The sequence below is a fragment of the Lepidochelys olivacea genome, assembly GCF_965140295.1.
Source record: "Lepidochelys olivacea isolate rLepOli2 genome assembly, chromosome: 4".
In the NCBI taxonomy this organism is placed as follows: Eukaryota; Metazoa; Chordata; order Testudines; family Cheloniidae; genus Lepidochelys; species Lepidochelys olivacea.
Window position 1 is genome coordinate 42281981 of NC_140414.1, and position 19405 is coordinate 42301385.

At 44.1% G+C, this 19405-nt stretch overlaps 1 protein-coding gene across 4 annotated transcripts in view; it reads left to right on the forward strand.

Moving 5' to 3' along the window:
• Window positions 1–3152: 3152 nt before the first annotated feature.
• Window positions 3153–19405, forward strand: part of UGT8 (UDP glycosyltransferase 8) — a 71291-nt gene continuing 55038 nt past the window's right edge. Inside the window, exon 1 of one of the 4 annotated variants that reach the window (XM_084627529.1) lies at window positions 3153–3704. The gene's annotated coding sequence lies outside the window, so the exon portion shown is untranslated. Of the gene's footprint in view, window positions 3705–3950; window positions 4017–16987; window positions 17067–18131; window positions 18293–19405 lie in introns of those variants that run through there. The other 3 variants (XM_084627528.1, XM_084627531.1, XM_084627530.1) reach the window with 3 other exon arrangements.

Genomic DNA, 19405 nt, shown 5'->3' on the forward strand with positions numbered 1-19405 from the left:
CCTTTATATATTGTAATTCTAACTATACCTAACACCTAATGCATATTCAAGGAAGTGTCAACCCTCTGTCCCTTATCTGTACTTTTACATCCCATGAATATTGGGGTGCCCCATTTTTATAGGTTGTGTGTAGTTCCTCTTATTCTCATTAGCATCTATGCATGATAGGTATTCTGCAGTCAAGACAGACGTTCAAAGCTGTTATAATCAGGTGTCTCATGGTCTCAGACAATACATTGTGGTGCATTGCAATCACCTATTGGCACATCTTTACAGTAATCTTATGACTTTTGGTGCATGGAGTTATTCCTAGGTGACCCATGCATGTCAAGCATTCTTAAGCCTATGGCCTAGTAAGACTAAGTTAAAAATCTTACAAGCCTATAGGCCTTGTGTTACAAGGTAATTTTTGGTAATTTTTGTTCTCTTCTGGACCATTATAGAACTTTTATTTAAAACATAAAGGAAAAGAGATCTCGTGAATTAAAAAATTAATATTTTTAAAATCTTGTAATTTTAAAACATTTTGGGTTATGATTTTTATGAGGTTTGCTACAAAAATAGTTTTGAAACAGCATAAACATTTTCAAATGCTGTTGCTGTCTCTGCACTTGCTAATCTAAAACAAATCAAAAAGTATTCACTGCAGATGATTGAGAAGATGTGAGGAACTCTTTACAAAAGGAATGACTAAGTATTTATTTAGACTTTTACTGCTCTACAATTAATGAGCTCCATCCAAAGCTATGGATGTCCCTGAAAATCATTTAGAATACACAAAAATAAAACACATGCTGACAGTTACCCAATATCAAATAACCAGTTAGCAATAGTGTGACGGGTTGGACCCCCTGTCCGGGATGCCATCTGATGTATTGGGATTTCACTGAGCCTGCCTGCTCCACTAGCCTGGGCTCCCTCTCCCTGTTTTGCTGAATTAGGCTATCTAGCCTCTGGCAAAACACACACACAGGTAGGGACGCACCAGCTGTAGAATCACACAGAATCTTCAAACAGCTTTCTATGAGAAGACTCAGCTAGGAAATCACCCAGCACTCAAGTGCAGCTCCCCTCTGGAAAGTACACCTAAAATAGTATTGTCTTGCGCTCTAGAGAAATCTATACAATGTAAGCTCATAAATTCACCCCCTCCCGCAATGCAGAGGAAGATATACAGATTTTAAATGATTATATTTTAAAGTGATTATAAAGGATAGCAAACAGAACAAAGCAGATTACCAAGCAAATAAAACAAAACATGCATACTAAGCTTAAGATCTTAAAGAGACTGGTTTCAAGAAATAATATCTCACCCTAAATATTGTTTTAGGCAAGTTGCAGAGTTCCTGTAGTTTAGAATTCCACTTATTTATCTTTACAGACTAGACTTCTGTCTTAGCCTCAGTTCAGCCCTTGCCTTTCCCACCGCTCAGTTCCTTTGTCTCTTTAGGTACTTTCTTCTTGGGCAGGAAGACAATGGAGAAGAGACCTGTTTGCCTTTCTCCCCAGCCTGAAATAGAATTTATATAAGGTGCAAACCTTTTGTTTCCTAGTCTTGACCTCCCCCACCCCTTTTAGTGGAAAATTACTAAAAGTCCAAGATGGTGTTTAGTACCAGGTGACCTAGTAGTGTCACAGCTACATCCCAGGACGTCTCTCTGGAAGGAGAGAGATTAGTATCTTCAAAGTCTTATTGTTTCTTCCTAATGGCCCATCAAGGCTGATGGCCTGTTGTCTGGTGGGTGTCTCCCAAACACACTCACAGTTTTAATTGTTACATAGTCAATATTCCTAATTTTATATACAGAAACAATACATGTATACACATTGGATAATCACATTCATGCATCCGATGAAGCGAGCTGTAGCTCACGAAAGCTTATGCTCAAATAAATTTGTTAGTCTCTAAGGCGCCACAAGTACTCCTTTTTTTTTTTTGCAAATTCAGACTAACACGGCTGCTACTCTGAAACCATTCAGTAAACTATAACCTTTCTGATGATACCTTACAAGACCCATACTGCATAAAGTATATCTCAGTTATGCCATATCCATATCATATCTATCCTTCCCATTAGGATAGTTTGGTGTTTCGCCTTTAATATTGTCTCTTTGAGAAACTGCCAACTATCCTGAACTCCTTTTTCCCTTTGATTTTCTTCCCATGGTACCATACCGTACCAGTTCTCTTAGTTTTTTAAAGTCCATTATCCTTATTCTGCTGCGCTCACTTCTTCCTTAGTTAAAGTCCCTCATTACTACCAGGTTTTGTGTTTTGGATATTTCTGTTATTTTTTTCTGGAAATGTCTCATCCACCTCATTATCCTTATCTTGAAAATATCCACAGCTAAATCAGATGTATAAAAATTGAGTCTAATAAATGCTTCAGGACATAAGCCACCCACTAACTCAAGATGCTCTCAAGAAACTTCCTCTACATCCATTCTTCCATGATTGTTCACTATAGGGTTTCTTGCATCTTCTTCTGCAGAATCTGATACTAGCCAAGACAAGTACTGGACTAGATGGACTACTGTTCTGATTCAGAATAGTAATTCCTCTGTTCCTATCTACATTCCTAACTTTTAAAAAATCTTACATGTATAACCATCAGGAGTTTGGAGCACAATGCAACCAGCACAACAGGGACATGAAACACCATGGTCCAGCAGCCAATTGGTTCTGTATCCTAGAATTCAGATAATTCTGGTGCACTAGGACTTGGAATTTTGAGGTGTGGGAGCTGAGGAGGGGAGGATTCAAAAATTGTCTGGCTCCATCAGGATGGAGGTGAAGGAGCCCTGTTTTTTCAGCACTGCTGCACCAGGGGGAATGGGGGGGGGGTCTAGGTTTTTTTGATACACTAATTGGTTAGGCTTGTTCATTTAAGAAGTGGAATTTTGGGGACTGGACTTTATCCTAGAGTAGCAACAGAAAGTCCAGCAGCAATTCTACTCTCCCTTTCAAATCTTGTTTTCCTAACATAGAAGTTTCCTCCATGTACCTGATACCTACCTCTTTTCTCTCCAGAGGGCTGCTGGGGGAACGGGACAGGCTGATTGGAGAGCAGGAGAGACGGTCCCGCCTGCTGGAGGCGGAGATAAGGGGCTGCCCCGTTGAGAGATCCCTGCTGTAGTGGGAGTCTGGGCAGTGTATGGAACTAGAAGGCGCTTGATTTGGAGAGCAGATCTCAGAGTGGGGGGGAGGGTAAAACATACTCGATTTGGCTGACAGACCGACCTGGAAGCTGCATCAGCACCGTGGAGAGTGTGGACATAGGCTCTGGACATATGTGAATATCAGTCCATGTGCACAGCGTGTGTTAGGGTGTCTGGGGCACAGCGCTGAAGGGAGAGGCGTGGAGGAGGTAGAAGGACGTGATGAGGCGTTGAGGGGTGGCTGAGTTTGTGTCCCCTTGCCGATCCCCAGATTTCAGAGACAGCAGAGTCCCGCAGGAGACTGAGAGGAGGCGGGCAGCCGGGCTCTGCCTGTCCTGGCGAGCAGCAACGGGCTTTTGCAAGAAGTCCCCCATTTGTATCAGACACGGAAGTGGCCTGGGAAGAGTCACACAACCTACCTCCCCGAGCCCGTTGTTTCTCCGTGTGACAACAGCGGCCAGTGAAACCTGGGCAGCAGGGAACAAAGCCCCGCTGTCTCCCGCCCAGTCCAGCGGCAGCGGCCAGAGGAACAGTCCTGAAGCAAGGTGAGGGACGGAGAGGCAGGGCTGCAAAAAGACCTGGATTATGCTGGACATCCATTCGGAGGGGAGGGGTTTGCGGGGTGTCAGCGGGGCATGGTGGGCTGGAGAGGAGCAGAAGGGGGGATACGGGAGGGAATAGGGGGTGGGGTTGGGACGTGCCGGGAATGGCTCGGACGGGGTGTGGGTGGGCCTGAGGGACAGGTACGAGGTGGGGAAGGGGTAGACCAGGGGAGCTTCTTCTGATGCTTCTCCACAGCCCGCACAACTTCGCTCCAAAGTCCAGCCCTAGCAATGGAGCAGGGGTGTCCTCCGTGCGTAAGTGCGCGCCGGTGTTGCGCTCGGCCTTGCAGCCGCGGCCGGTCACCAAGGTGCGGCGATTTACTGCAGGTTCAGCGCCGGGTATTGGTCCCGAAGCGGGCTGGGGAGGGGGGGGGGAGGCTCTTATCCCTCCTTGTGGAAGTGTGACCCCCCTCAGGGATCATATGCTACCGGAGGGGGGCCAGGGGCACGGGAAGAAGGTGACTGGGCTGGGGCCAGTGCCCAAGTGGCCCATTGGCGCTGGCAGGCAGAGGAGAGGGGCACAGTGGCTGGGGGAGGCATGCAAGTCTGAAATGGGGATTGTCCTGCTGCTGGGTGACTTGTCTCAGCAGAATAAGCAGGATGGGGGTAGGAAGGAAATTGAAACTGACTTTATTGGCACCAGTGGAATCCCCACTGGAGGACAGGGGGCTGCACTGGGTGTCTGCCCTGGACTCTTCTGTAGATGGACTAGATGCTGGTGGATGCATCTGTGCTGGTCTGGAGGAACCCTCGGCAGTGTTAATACAAAGGCAGGTGCCCGCTTGCTCCATTTCTCAGCCAAGGGTGGCTAGGCCTGGAGAGCTTGGGGAATAAATCCCGGGCTAGAAGTAGCTGAGGGGAAAGAAAGTTTTTGGGTCTGTCCCTGACTATCCCTGTTCTATGGCTGCCTTCATCCTAGCTTTACTCACTAAGGAACAATGTGCATTAGATGAGATTGTGCAGTAGGTCTAGGTTTATAGGCGCTTCAGTTTTATATGATAAAATGTCCCTGAATGAGACAATCATGCTCGGTTGGAATTTTAAATTAACATTTGCAGGGGTGGTTTGGCCAGTTGCTTTGACAGTACTAAATATTCCAGCTTGATTATATAAAATTAGGCAGCTAAATCCTTGTTTGGGGGCCTACCACAAATATTTAAATGCCTAAACAGATTTAGGTGCCTTTAAGTACTTACAGTTGAACATTTGGCCCTCAGAGAACATCTCCTATGTGTGCTGCACTTTCACTGAATGATAAATTCAATTTAATCAAAAATGCCTTGCTATGTAATAGAGATGGAAATGGCTTGTCTCGTTTTTGTAAAGTCCAGCCACATGGAAGGTGGAAGGTTGGTTTTGTATGAGAGTCTCCAGTTTTGAGAGCTCATTCTTGATATTCTCCTGTCTCCTGTACAGGATGCTGATCAGGTGGTTCCTCAGTTTCTTTGAGAGTGTGTGGCACAGTCTCTCACCATAGTCAGAGTAGTATGTCGATTGCAATGGATTTTTTACCTTCAGTCCATTTGGTATGATGTCCATCTGTTTGCACTTGGAGAGGAAGATGATGTCTGTCTGTATCCGTGCGAGGCCACTGTGCGAAGCTTGCACAGGCCACTCCAGCAGGCTGTAGCCAGGAGTTTGGAATTGGGACTGAAATGGCAGTAAAATATTGGGCGGTCATCGCCAATCTGCTTCAGAAATTATTCAAGGACCTCAGGGATTTGTGCAGTTCTTGCTTCTGGGATGTCCTGTTCGCCTCTGGAATCTCTTTGTACAGATTTGAAAGTAGCTATACTCGAAGAGAAAAACTTCAGAAACAGACTTCAAAGAGAAACAGCAGAACTAAAATTCATTTGCAAATTTAACACCATTAATTTGGGCTTGAATAGGGACTGGGAGTGGCTGGCTCATTACAAAAGCAGCTTTGCCTCTCCTGGAATTGACACCTCCTCATTTATTATTGGGAGTGGACTACATCCACCCTGATCGAATTGGCCCTGTTAGCACTGGTTCTCCACTTGTGAGGTAACTCCCTTCTCCTCATGTGTCAGTATATTTATGGCTGCATCTGTAATTTTCACTCCATGCATCTGAAGAAGTGGGGTTTTTACCCACAAAAGCTTATGCTCAAATAAATCTGTTATTCTTTAAGGTGCCACCGGACTCCTTGTTGTTTTTGTGGATACAGACTAACACGGCTACCCCCTGATACTTGAGTGCGTCATTAGTTTTCAGAAAAGACATCACTCTGTATACCCATATAATACGGTAATATTATATATGATCAGTTGATTCAATTGCTTATCACCTGAGGTTCAACTTCCTGTATTTATAGACTGGTAAACCTTTGAAAGGGATTCTTTTGAAAAGTAAACCCAGACCAAGCTTCTCTCTGCTGCTGGGTGTAACCTTGCTGTTTCTTCCCCGCACCTGTTAGCTTGATAGCTTTATTTATCTCTCTGGCATGCCAATATGCCTTCATTGTCTTTACCTGATGACAAAGCTGGTCCAGACAAGCCACCTATCTCTGCTTCCAGTCCATCCATTTCCTAGATATGTCCCTGTTGAAGAGTGGCACATGCCCTCTCATGGCTGGGCATGTGAGCAGATGTTTTCTTATCTAGTAGCATATGCTGAGGGCTCCTCCAGCAGTCTCTCTTCTCATGGTTCAGACAAGTCCCTTGAAAGTCTCTCCCCTACTGAGGTATCAGTGTCTCAAACAGACAGCAACCTACATGACTCTAGTCACTAATATGATGCCTTCTGCCCCTCCAGGGCTCCTTTTCTGGCAGAATTGTGGCCCAAGGGCTTTCCCTGGAAGTTTTTTAATGAGTTTCAAAAGTGAAACTGGAACTACTACAAAAACAACTTTGTTCTCCTTCCTCAGGCTTAAACCTTTAATCTATCCAGGGCCCTCCATTTCTGTAGTCTTCTACAGGGTTAACTTGTTGGAGTCTTGCCTCTACTCTATCTATTCTAAGGCTGTTGGTTGGCTTTTTCTCAGGGCTACTCCAGGAGTTTCCTTCACTTCTGCTGAACTATCTTATCAGGGCCCATCCCAAGATGTAAACTCCCTCCTAAAGCTCCTCTTCAGTTGATAGCCTGACTGGGCTTCTTTCCATGAGGCCCAGGTCCTGGCCTTTTATCAGGCTCATCCCTGGAGCATGTTCCACCCCAGTAGCTTCTTTGTATGTCTCTGGCTTCCCATTGCTATACTCTGAGTACAATTAGTGAGTTCTTCCTTCTTTCTGCAGCTCCCTTCTACTTTGGGCTTCCTCTCTTTACAGGAACCACTCAGCTGCTTCCCCAGCGGACTCCTCTTTAATTAGGCCTTCCCCACCTTCCAGGTCCAGTCAGGTTTATTAATGGACCTCCGGCCCACGCTAACCTTTTCACCACCAGTGCAGGGTAAACACACCAGGACAGTCCCCTTCTGTGCTCCTCATATCATTCCCATTTTCCCACTTGTTTCTCTTGAATTCACTTCCCATCCACACAAGCATACCACGCATAGTCCCCACTGTGGACCTGGAGCACTGGGAGGGTAGACGGTTCTGATACGGCCATTTGGTTACCATGTGATCCCCATTTTCTCTTCTTTCCTCTTATGAATTCACTTACCCTCTTAGTCTCTTGTCATTGTTAAAAGGAAAGGGGGAAGCCAGCATGAGGGAAAATTCTTCCTGTACCAGAGAAGAAATGATCAGGAGACTCCCTGATGGGATATCTTCTCTCTCAGCATGTGCGGCTGTTCATCTGTCTACTGTTGGGAAGGCATGGCACCCACCCACTTCAGATTCTCCTGCCTGATGAGGCCTCATTTAAATCGGCCATGGTGGAGAGAGAAGGAACTCTGGAGAAGCACAGTACCCTCACCCTCGAAGAAAAAAGAAGAAAAGATGGGGGCTGAGGCAGTGGTGAGCTGGAGCCGGTGCGAACCAGTTATTAAATGTTGAAGCCGGTTTAGAACCGGTTGTTAAAGGGGTGGGCAAACTCCGGCCCACGGGCCACATTCGGCCTGCCTGAGCTCTCGACTGGGGAGGCTGATGTGCAATCTGTATTTCAGAAGGGTACTGTTGGGGCTCCTACTTTATATGTCATTCTGATGTGGGAGCTGAGTCTCCTGGACCAAGTGCCCATGGGGTTTACAGTTGCTTAGTCTAGAATGGGTGAGCAGTAATTAGTAATATTACTGTGGCACCCAGTAATTGTCTATACTAATTGTATAGGCCAACTATGAACATGAGTTCAATACTAAAATTTGCAAGACAAGGACCCAGGTTCAAAATGACATGTTAACAACAAAAGTCTTCAATTTTTTGAAAACAATATGCTTCTGTGCTCACTAATTTTTTCCAGAACCCAATTGTCCTTTCAGAAAAGAAATATTTCAAAAGTCACACAGCCTTAGTCAGCACTGCATCAATATAGATGTCTCTAAAGTCTGCTCTCTTGTCATGAAAACCTACTCAAGCTTGATATTTCTATATTACTGTTTGCACATTCATGTTAATTATTATAAACCATAACATGTTATATATTTCAGATAACAAGTACTAACTTTTAGGTACTTCATGCCCATTCGTTTTCATATTTAAAAAATAAGTATTTTTAAACATGGAAGGCTTAGTTGAAAAATAATGGACATAGTGTACCTTAAAGTTAGTACTTGTTATATGAAATATATAAAACACTGAGAAGCAATATTTAAAAAGGCAGGAAAGCAAGTTTATTCTGAGAAAGGGGCAGTTTCAAATCCAAGCTCTGATAATCTGAAGTAAAACTGATGGGAGTCATTCTAATTACTTTTACTTTGTCATAGGAAAGTGAGAAGGAGTATGGTACTAAACTAGTTCTGCTGATTTTTATCCTTCATGCTAAGAAAAATACCTTTAAGGGTATAAATTCTAAAACAAAGACAAATCAAGTATGACCAAGCTATAAGAGACATCATTTTGAAATGACCTACAGGATCAGTGATTTAAGGGTTGTGTAAACCAATGCATTTCAAAAATGGTCTTCTGGAAAAAAGTAACCTACGCAGCATATCTTAAGAAATAAAGTTACTTTAATTGATCTGAATTGAACAAGCTTGCCAGCAAGCGTAATTAAAACATGTATTTTAATATAGTTTTATTTCCACTGCACTATTTGACATACTTGATATATCTTACTTTGCAATTTTAATAATATGATTTATTACAGTTGGTCACTTGTAGGATGAAGCAGAACAAAAGAATTCTTTATTGCCCTTTTAATCCTTCTAGATGCTTGGCTGTCATACGATGGCGTGGCGTGAAATGGGGATAGCTTGTACAATGCTGGAGCTAGCTATATTAGAAGCAAAATATCAGGGCATCACTCTTCCCCCAAATTAAACCCCAGTCTGAGTAAAATAAAATTATTATTGTTTTTTACCAAAACATTGCTTTTTCAAACTCTGACACTGATCCTTTTGGTCAGATTCTGCACTATGGCCTGTAGAATCCTACTGAAGTATCCAGGAGCACATAGCCTGCATTCTTTTCAGCCCTCTCAAAGACATAATCAAGCCTTTTAAAATACATCCACTGTTCATCATACTGCACTGTAACTTCTCTCCTCTGCCACTCCCCACAGAGCAGTGCTGCCGTGGAAAGACCTATCATTGAAGGAAATGTTTTAAATGAACTGCATCTTTTGATACTTAAGAAAAAGTTCCTTGTTTTATACTGTCTTCTTATGCTAGTCTACAGGCATGAGACATGTTTCCTCCCTCCCTCCAGAGGGAGACAAAACACTGAGGCTTCAATATGGTATCATCTTCATTACATGTGCCACTTTGGTTGTCAGCCTCCGGCGGATGAAGGTCCGTTTAATGCCTGTGACCCTTGGGAGCTGAGGTAGGCCTTGTACCCTCTAAGGCTCTGGGGTTTGCCATCTACCCTTGGATGTCCCTATGCTCCCCTTGCGCCTACAGCACAGGCTGCTGGTTCTTTACTTCGCTCCGTGTTTCTGCCTGCGTGGGCCAGGAGTGACAGGGAGTGAGCTGGTTCTGTGTACCCCCCCCGCCCCTGCCCCCCGGCCCCCGCCCACACCCCCACGCCAGGAGTGGCTCAGAGATCTTTGGCGAGAAGTCTCTTCTCTCACCGTCTCCTGATACGGTACCGAGCGCAATACACTCTCTCTCTCTCCCTGCAGGTAAAAGGCTTTCCTCTCGTCCCCCTCACTTACTCTCATTCCTCCACTTTACCCTGGTGTCTGATAAGCAAATGGTGGTTAATGGTGACTGACTTGTGTGCTCTGTTCGGTTGTTAAATTATATTGGTTGTATTTTTGGTGGAAGTGCAGTATAGCAATGGGAGCAGGGCCACTATTCTCAAGTGTTTGTTATTAAACACGGATAGTGCTGTAGACTATGTGCCTATCCATATTTTATATCTTTTTTTCCCCCTTGTGTTTGATAGGACAAGATTATAGCTTGGGGTTACTTTTGTGCAAGATGGCTGAGCAGTGTGAGAAATGTAGCCGGTAGCTTTGTCAAGAAGCTTCCCCAGAAGGGGAATGGGCACTGCCAAGATATAACATAAGAGTGTGTGATATCCTCCATTCCCTACATGATTTTTATGACTCCACAGTACATTGAAGTAAGAATTGTTCAGTTTGCAAACATTCTCATGTTTTATATGGTGAAGACTCCAATATGTTACAACACCTTATATCAAGATTTCCTATCTCAGTTACCAAACTATGTAGCAAAACTTAACAGGAGTCTCTCCCTTCTCTGCGATACCACATCTGCACATTGTTGGTGTGATTACAGTTGAATTCTTCAGTTATTTTGAATCATTCTGAGTAACTTTTGCTGGCAGGCTCTGTGAGAATGCAGCTTTCCTGTCAATATTTCATTTAGGTTGTACACCTTTGCTTGAATCCCTATTTTGACCCAACCTCTTAGACTGTACCTTGATACTTAACGGTGTTTAAATTTAGTAAAAGAAAGTCCAATTTAAACGGAAGATAAGTTGTATTTGTTTGGTAGTAGTGAAGCTTCACAAGAAAAATATTTTGAATGAAGGTGAATATGTTTTGGCATTATTAAGACATTGGACACCTGATGTTATAATAAACTCATTAGCCTGAACCCCTGAACCTGTGATCCTCAGTTTCATAAATCTTCCATTGACTTGATTATTAGTTTTACCGCGTGTGTACAGATCCACTGAAACTATAGCAGAACACACCTTTAATCTTTTTGATAGCAGTAGTAGCCCACTTAGGCTGTTCCAACATTGTCTTCAGTCCCTATAATTCTAGAGCATGAAGTCTCATTTTAAGCATCTGTTTCGGAGAGTCATTGGTGTAATGATAGCAGAAATTATGTATCTCAATTACTATTAAACATTTATATATTAGGACTATCTCATGCTTCAGAAAATTTTGATTCTAAAGTATGTTTAAGAACTTTTCTTAAAACAGTGTTTTAGATAATACCAGCACTTTTGGATGCAGTTATCCAAGAGGGTTGCATGTTACAAGTAAGCCTGACAGTTTTGGAAGAGAAAGATAAATTTGTTCTCTAAGAAGAGTAATGTCACCACTGGCATGCCCCATCATGGCTGGACATGTTTTAACAGGCTCTCCTTGACTACAGCACCCTGTTGCAGCTGCTCTAGTCCTTCAGTGATCTGCTTCATCTCATGACTTGGCCCTCCAGCCAATCCACTTTTTACCCATTGCAAGATAATAGAGTCCAATGCCATTGCATCAGGTCTTCAGCCACAGCTCTAAGCCCCAACATCTTTACACTCATGCATCTCAGGGTTTTCTAGTGTCCTTATCCCTATCTGTGTGTGCGGGGGGTGGAAAAGGGGGGGCCTCACGCCATCTTCTCACAAGGCTGATAGAGAAACCTAGGTTTTCCCACTATATTGTATCCCAGCCTAAGGACCCTTTGGTAGGCAAGTAAGGTCTATCTACTCAGACCTGCTCCCTGTCACTTATACCTGTTATCAGGCATCCCCCACAGCCTCTCTATATTCACCCCTCTGTCAGGGGTGGGATTCGTGTTTCTCCCATGGACTCCCTCAACAAATCCCAAACCCAAAATACAAACAAATGAACTCTGCCCTCCTTGAGGTTGACCTTTCATCTCTGTTAAGTGTTCCCTGTTCTGTTCCAGGTCTCTGTCTCTTTAGAAGTCCAGATTCTTTCCTTTTACCTAGGCTCCCATTCTCAAGGGACTACAGAGTTTCTTCCTATTGTCCATTTATTCTGTGCTTCGTCTCTTTATTCTACCCACACACCTCCTTACCCAGCTGGGACTCCTCTTTATTTGGCTCTGGCCCACCTCCCAGGTGCAATCAGGTGCCTGAATTGACTCTCCAGTTCCAGTTAACCTTTTAATTACCTATGAATGCCACATACTCCATTACAGCCCCTTTTAAGAAAGGTGCATTTAATACTGATTCTTCTTCATTATTTTCTTCTTGAATGTAAAAGGTTGTTTAATCTACCTCTAAATTTGTACTAGATGAAGTCAGGTAAAATCGGTTATATAAACAACTGTCTACCCCCCAAAACTGCCATAAATTGTCCTGCAGGCATCTCAAATCCTTATACAAAATCAACTGACTCCCTTAGTAAACCCCCTTGGCAGTCAGAACAAACCACTCAGTGCTTTGACTGAAGCCATCAGATCTGTTCTCCACTTCCCACCCAGCAGATGTAATATTTTTTATATCATGCTCTCAAATGCAGTATGCTGCTTCCATGGATGGATTTGGGGTGCAGCTGTTATTATTAAAAATGAGACGAATAAAGAGTAAATGCAATATTCTGTCTTCAGCTGTACGTGCAGGGCTCCCATTGACTTCATAAAAGGCTCATTCAGTGACTTGAATAGGAACCCATAGCTGCAGTCAAGGCCAAAGTTTGTACCTATTCATTTTCGTACCTAAAAAATTACAAGACGGAATAATACACTGTTTCAATAATCCCAAACAAGATACATGAAATGAAAACCTTAATATAAATCCAGATGTCTGCTGTAGTTGCTTTAGGATCTTCCTCCCCCACACTGGACAGTGTATTATTTCTACACACCGAGGTTTTGTGGGTCTGTAGACCTTTGGTACCGTCATCCCTGTTAGAACTTCACTGGCTGCTGTAGAATGACACCAGGCATGAGTGTGACCCATTTTCTTTACACTTCTGTAGCAAGTTTGTTTCTTACCCCAAACTGCGGATTTAAAACTTTCTCTTTAAAGCCTACTCTCAGTGATTCTGACTGAATTTAGTGCTCACAAAAAATACTGGAGTGACTAAAGTGATTTACCTATAGAACATGTAGAACACAGACAACATCATTACAGGCATAGGTTCCAAACCTGCAGATGGTAGCTTGCAGGTGCAGCAGTCCAGCTGCACTTATTCAGTTGCAATATCAGAACCTTCCCAGGCCTTTCCTCATATCTGACCTGGTGGGACCACCTGTAATGGCAGGACAGTACGTCATTCTCCCTGTTCATTCAGTCATTTTCCTTTCTTCTAAGACTGGTGATATATGGTCTAATTAATGCTAATTTGGTGGCTTTGTGGCATTGCCTTGTAACACTCCCAATATGAATGCTGCATGACTGACATTGAAACTAACCCTCCCACCCAAACATACTTTACAATTCTTTGATTTTTTTTCAAAGGTATTTTGTTTGGAATCAAAATGGAGAGTAAGTCTTTTCTTTCTTTTCCGTTCATTTCCCCCTTTTTGATGTCCTCTGCATGAGGTATATGACTTGTAACCTTTTGAATTGTCACCTGCTTTCTGTTTGACTGCTGCACCTAACCTTTGGGTTGGAATGTAGGCATATGATTCCCTTAAGTGCCTCTATAAAGCTATTCTACCAGTAACATAGCAGAGAATTAAGCGTGTGTCAGAATCATTGTCCAATAAAATATACACCATACAAACTCTTTAGATCAGATTCAAGCCAGGCTATAAGTGGGTGCACCTCTGCTGAAGTCAGTGGAATTGGGCCAAGTCTAAACTTGGCTCCTCACCCACAATTCTAAGGTATTTGAGGTACGATAAAATGACTGGCATCCTGCCCTTACTTCAGTTCAGCAGTTTTAACTACAGTAATGACCTTCATTAGTGACCTTCAAGTTGTTTCTGATGTTTAAAAATATGAAAAGAAAACACATTTTTAAAACATGTAAGTCCATAAAGACCTGACCTGTATTTCCTTAATAAAGTGGTGCTTAATGAGAGTTTAGCCTAATTTGCTTTATTCAGCCAAAATTCCTCTTGACCTCTCTGAGAGTTTGACCAGAGTAGAGAGAGTACAGTATTGGGCCTTTGACAAAACTTGTGATATTGAAATCCATTTCAGCTTTTTAATTTTTTTTTTGTTCTACTGCTCTGTTTAAAACTGATTTCTGTTTTCACCTCCCTGTTTCTCTGTCATTTATGAATTCATTGATAGGTCCTACCTCTGTTTTGTTTCCATTTCTTTTTCTGTGAGTCTTTTTCAAATATAAACTCTAGCAGTATAAATATTTTTAGTAGTAGTCACAATAACGAGAATAATACCTAGCTCTTATATAGCACTTTTCATCAGTAGATCTCACAGTGCTTTACAAAAGAGGTCAATAGCATTATCATCAACATTATTAGCAACTTTCTGAACATTTTACCTATGATCTGTTTTACAGAGTGATGTGTATATCCTCTAGTACAGGGGTCGGCAACCTATGGCATGCGTGCCAAAGATGGCACGCGAGCCCATTTTTAATGGCACGCTGCTGCCTGCTGGGGCAGCAGCAGCGTGCCATTAAAAATCCTGCCCTGCCCATCCTGGCCCGGCCCAGCCTGCTCTTCTCTGCCCCCCGCCCCACCTGCGGGGACAGGGGGCAGAAGTTTGGTCCTGCTGGCTCCCCTGCCACTTCCTGCAGTGTCCTGGGTTCCTGCCCCTCCTCCTCCTCTCCGTCCCTCCCTGCTGGCCGATCAGCTGATGGCCCTTGCCAAGGGGTGCGGGAGGAGCCGGGTCAGCGTGCTCGCTGCTCTCGGCGGAGGCAGAGAAGAAGCAGGGGCAGGGCCTTGGAGGGGGGTGGTGGAAGCGGGGCATAACCCCTCCAGCCCCCTGCCGTGAGCACCCCACGACCGCAGCCAACACCCCCAGCCCTCTGCCCTGACCCCCCCTCACACACACCCAGCCCTCTGCCCTGAGCCCTGCAGTCCCGCACACCCCCCAGGCCCCTGCCCTGAGCCCTGTAGCCCCCTCACACACACCCAGCCCCCGCCCTGACTCTTGCACCGCCCCCCCACACCCCATGCACCCTCCACATCCCCACCCCCACACTGAGCACCAAACGGGAGCGCCTGCACCCCCCACCCCACATTCCCACCTGCACCCCTCCCACCAAATGGGAGCTGCCCAGCTAAGCTCTCCACACCCAAACCTCCTGCCCCAACCCTGAGCCCCCTCCCTCATTCTAGCTCCTGGCCACCCTACACCCCAATCCCCAGCCTGCTCCTTCATCCCCAGCCCTGTGCTCAGTGCACTCCCACCCTCAGCTCAGTGCAGAGAGGAAGAGAATGGGCCAGAACCAATGAGAAGGTAGGTACCCACTGTATGTGGGCAGGGCTGGGACCCCAGACCGGCAGGGGGCTGAGCAGGTCCAGCAGTCGGGATCCCGGCTGGCAGGAGCCGGAGGATGGAACCTCTGAGTGGCAGCGGCCTGAGCCGCTCAGCCCACTGCCGGTCTGGGGTCCCGGCCGCCGGCCCCACACAGCCTGCTGCCGGTCTGGGCTGAGCAGGCTGGTGGCATAAGATCAACATTTTAATTTAATTTTAAATGAAGCTTCTTAAACATTTTGAAAACCTTGTTTATTTTACAGTACAACAATAGTTTAGTTATATAATATATAGACTTTTATAGAGAGAGAGACCTTCTAAAAAACATTAAAATGTATTACCGGCACGTGAAACCTTAAATTAAAGTGAATAAATGAAGACTCGGCACACCACTTCTGAAAGGTTGCCAACCCCTGCTCTAGTATATAGTACTTCCCTAAGCAGCATTTGCGGTCACTGGCCATAGAAAGTGTGTCTACCAGCAGGGATGACATTGTACTGCTTACAGTTTTGTTTTTTGTAGCATGAAGGGTGACCTCTGATGGCAGCACTAGCAGACATATTTACTGATGTTGATTCTGATTGTGTGTGCCCATTGGGTAATACAAAACAGTCTGATCTGCAGTACTCCAGCCCTGGGCCAGTCTTAAGCAAATGTTATAACACACACCAAATGATATGATGAAGATCCACTCTCCATGTTTGGAAATTACAGATTTACAGTCTTGTAATGATATGTATATATGTGGCTGAGAAAAACATAAGTCTAATAAACACATTAATGATTTCCCCAGTTGCCCATCAATACTATTTCCCCCTTCTGATCTGCTGCAAATCAGGGAATATAATTTGATTTCATTCCAATTTAATATTTTAAATAAAAAATACCCAAAAGATTTTAACAGCTCCACAAACACAATTTATATTTCTCGTTCTGAAGTTTTGATTTTATTTAGGCGATTATAGGGTAATGAGAAAAAACAACATTGCGGGTGGGTGGAAAGATTCAAATAGTTAATCTCAGTGGCTGTAATTTGCAACCTACCTAAATCTCAATTTTTTCTGTTTTGTAATTGAATAGTATCTTGTGATACATGTCCAGTAGCTTTAAGAAGAGCCTAATAAATTCATTGTTAATTAGGATTTGAATCCAGATCTCTAGAGGTGAAAATCTAGTTTATTAATCTGCTGCTTTGCTGAGCTCCCTTATGTGCTCTGGTATTTGTTAAGTTGTAGCAAGTAACTCAATATCTCTTTGTAGGTTGACAAGACATCTCTGGCTAGAAAGATCGCTCTTTTGCTGCCATTGCATCCCTACTGCTTAATATGAAGGGCACCTTTTTATCCATGGTTTCACTTCTTACTGACTAGATTTAAGAAATAAACAAAAAAATTAATGTGTTTGAAGAGTGAATATGCGTGGATAGAAGGTAATAGTATTAATATTAACAATGCTTTCCCTGGTTTGCCTGCTGGTAATATTTACAAGTAGGCCACTTTTAGTTCATGAAAGACACTTCTTTTTTTGCCCTATCGATTTCTCTGGGGGGTTTTACTTGAAGTGTAAGAACAGGATCTAAAGTCCAGATTTTGCAAGATGGTCTACAGAGCTGGACCTCTGTGATATGTAAAGCCGCACTGATTTCAGTGGGGCTCTATACAGGTGAAAGGGGCCTGTGTGGATCAAGCTGTAAGTCTGGAGGTTGAGTTTGATTTCAAGTGGATTGAAGAACAGTGAAATTGTTATTGCAATTCTAGCTCTTGCTTTATCAGTTTGGGGAGGGGGAGAGGTGTGGAGTAATGTTTTTGTTTGTTTGTTTGTTTTTTATAATTTCAAAAAGTCATTGTTTTTAGCATGTTGTTATAAAGGAAATGTATTCAGAAATCCAGGAATTCTTCTGGTCTACAGAAAAAATGTGTTCATCTACAGGTCATCTATGCTTGTGCTTAGTTTGCTTTAGCAGATCATTAAGATCTTCACATTTTCTTCCATTTAAAAGTCCGCATGTAGTTCATTTACTTTATGTGCAGTTGTTAGAACGGGTTTAATGTTTAACCTTTTGATTTTTGCAATATTTAACTTTCTCTTTCCGCACCCCCTTATGCAAGCCACTTAATTATAAGTACTACTCCAAGTTTAAAAAAACCTATTGGTTTCTTGCTTCCTTTTGGCTGCGGGCAGTAAGCGTTTAAATTCAATGCTAGGTTTCTGAATAACTTTAATTTAAAAAAAACCTATCAATCTTCTGGTTTACAGGGATATTGACAATCTGTTTAGGCTCACAAATTTTCCTTATTTTATTGAAGGGAAATTCTCGACAAAATCTTGGAAAGAAATCTTTTATTTTAAATAATTATAAAAATTAATTTGAAGAAAAATGTGTGTGCTTTCATGGAGTCTTTTAATTAAGAGCAGAAATATCGGTGACTTGTTTGCGGTTTTTTGTTTTGCCTATTTTCTGCTGTATTCAGCAACCTGGCATAACAGCCTGTTGACATTTAGATCAAATCTGCTTTGTTGATTAGATAAATTATCTTTTGAGAAAGAGGCATAGGCTGATGGCCTGAGGATGATAGGGTTGCCAGGCATCTGGTTTTTGACTGGAATGCCTGGTCGAAAAGGAATCCTGGTAGTTCCAGTCACCACAGCTAACCGAGCCACTAAAAATCTGATTGGCTACAGTGGCTGGTATCCTGTGGCTCCTGGAAGTGACCAGCCTGTCCCTCCAGCTCCTAGGTGCTGGTCAGCCCACAGCACAGGCACCACACTGAACGCCAGCTCTACAGCTCGCATTGGCTGGGAACCGGAGCCAATGGGAGCTGTGGGAGTGGCACCTGTGGATGGGGACAGCTTGCGGAGCCCCCTGCGCCTAGGAAATAGAGGGAAATGCCATCCACTTCCGGGAGCCACCTGAGGTAAGTGCCGACTGGAGCCCGCACCCCAACCCCGCACTCTAAACCCCTCTGCCCAAGCCAAGAGCCACCTCCTGCACCCCAAACCCCTCATTCCTGGCCCTACCCCAGAGCTCACACTCCAGCTGGAGCCCTCACACCCCCGCACCCCACCCGCTTGCCCCAGCCCAGAGCCACACTCCAAACTCCTTGGCCCGACCCCCCCCAGTCCAGAGCCCCCTCCTGCACCCCAAACCAGTCATCCCCACCCCAGAGCCTGCACCCTCAGCTGGAACCCTCACCCCCTACTGCACCTCAACCCCCTGCTCCAGCCCGGTGAAAATGAGTGAGTGAGCGAAGGTAGGGAGAGAGCGTGCGTCGGAGGGAGGGGAAATGGAGTGAGTGGGGGTGGGGCCTCAGAGAACGGGCAGGGAAAGAGTGTTTGGTTTTCTGAAATCAGAAAGTTGGCAACCCTAGAGTTGGCGCTAGAAGCTCCTAGATTCTGTTTCTAATTCTACTACTGACTAGCTAACTTTGAACATGTCCTGATGGAACCTCTGCAGCAAACACAACTACGATTAGCCTTTGGGCTACTGTAAGTTACATCAGAGGATAGAATTCTGCCTTCATGTACACCTGTGGAAACCCAGTGTCTATCCTTAGGTCCTGGCCCTGGCAGATACCGAACATCTCCTGTTAGGTGCTGAAACCCCTCAAAGACTCCCATCAAAGTCAACGAGTATTGAGGGCTCTGTGGAACTTGCTGGAAATGCCCAGCATGTTCCAAAACTGGTTTCTCACGGAACACTAATGATACAAGTAGCTTGAAGAGAAGCAGCATGATCTAATGGATTAAGCATGGGACAAAAAGCTGGGTTTAACTCAGTCTTATCAATGGTTTGTTTTGTTGCCTTAAATAAATCACTTAACCCCCTCTGTCTCAATTTCTCCCATCTGTAAAATGGGAATAATAATATTTAATAGTGATGTTGTGAGGATTGATTAGTATGCAAACTGCTAAGTGTTATTACATGTCTTGGGGCAGCTCCTTAGCTGTGCCAGAGTGTAATCCTTTCAAGTCCCCTAATCCTGAGCTGGCTATGGACTGAAATGGCCTCTACTGTAATTTAGGGAAGC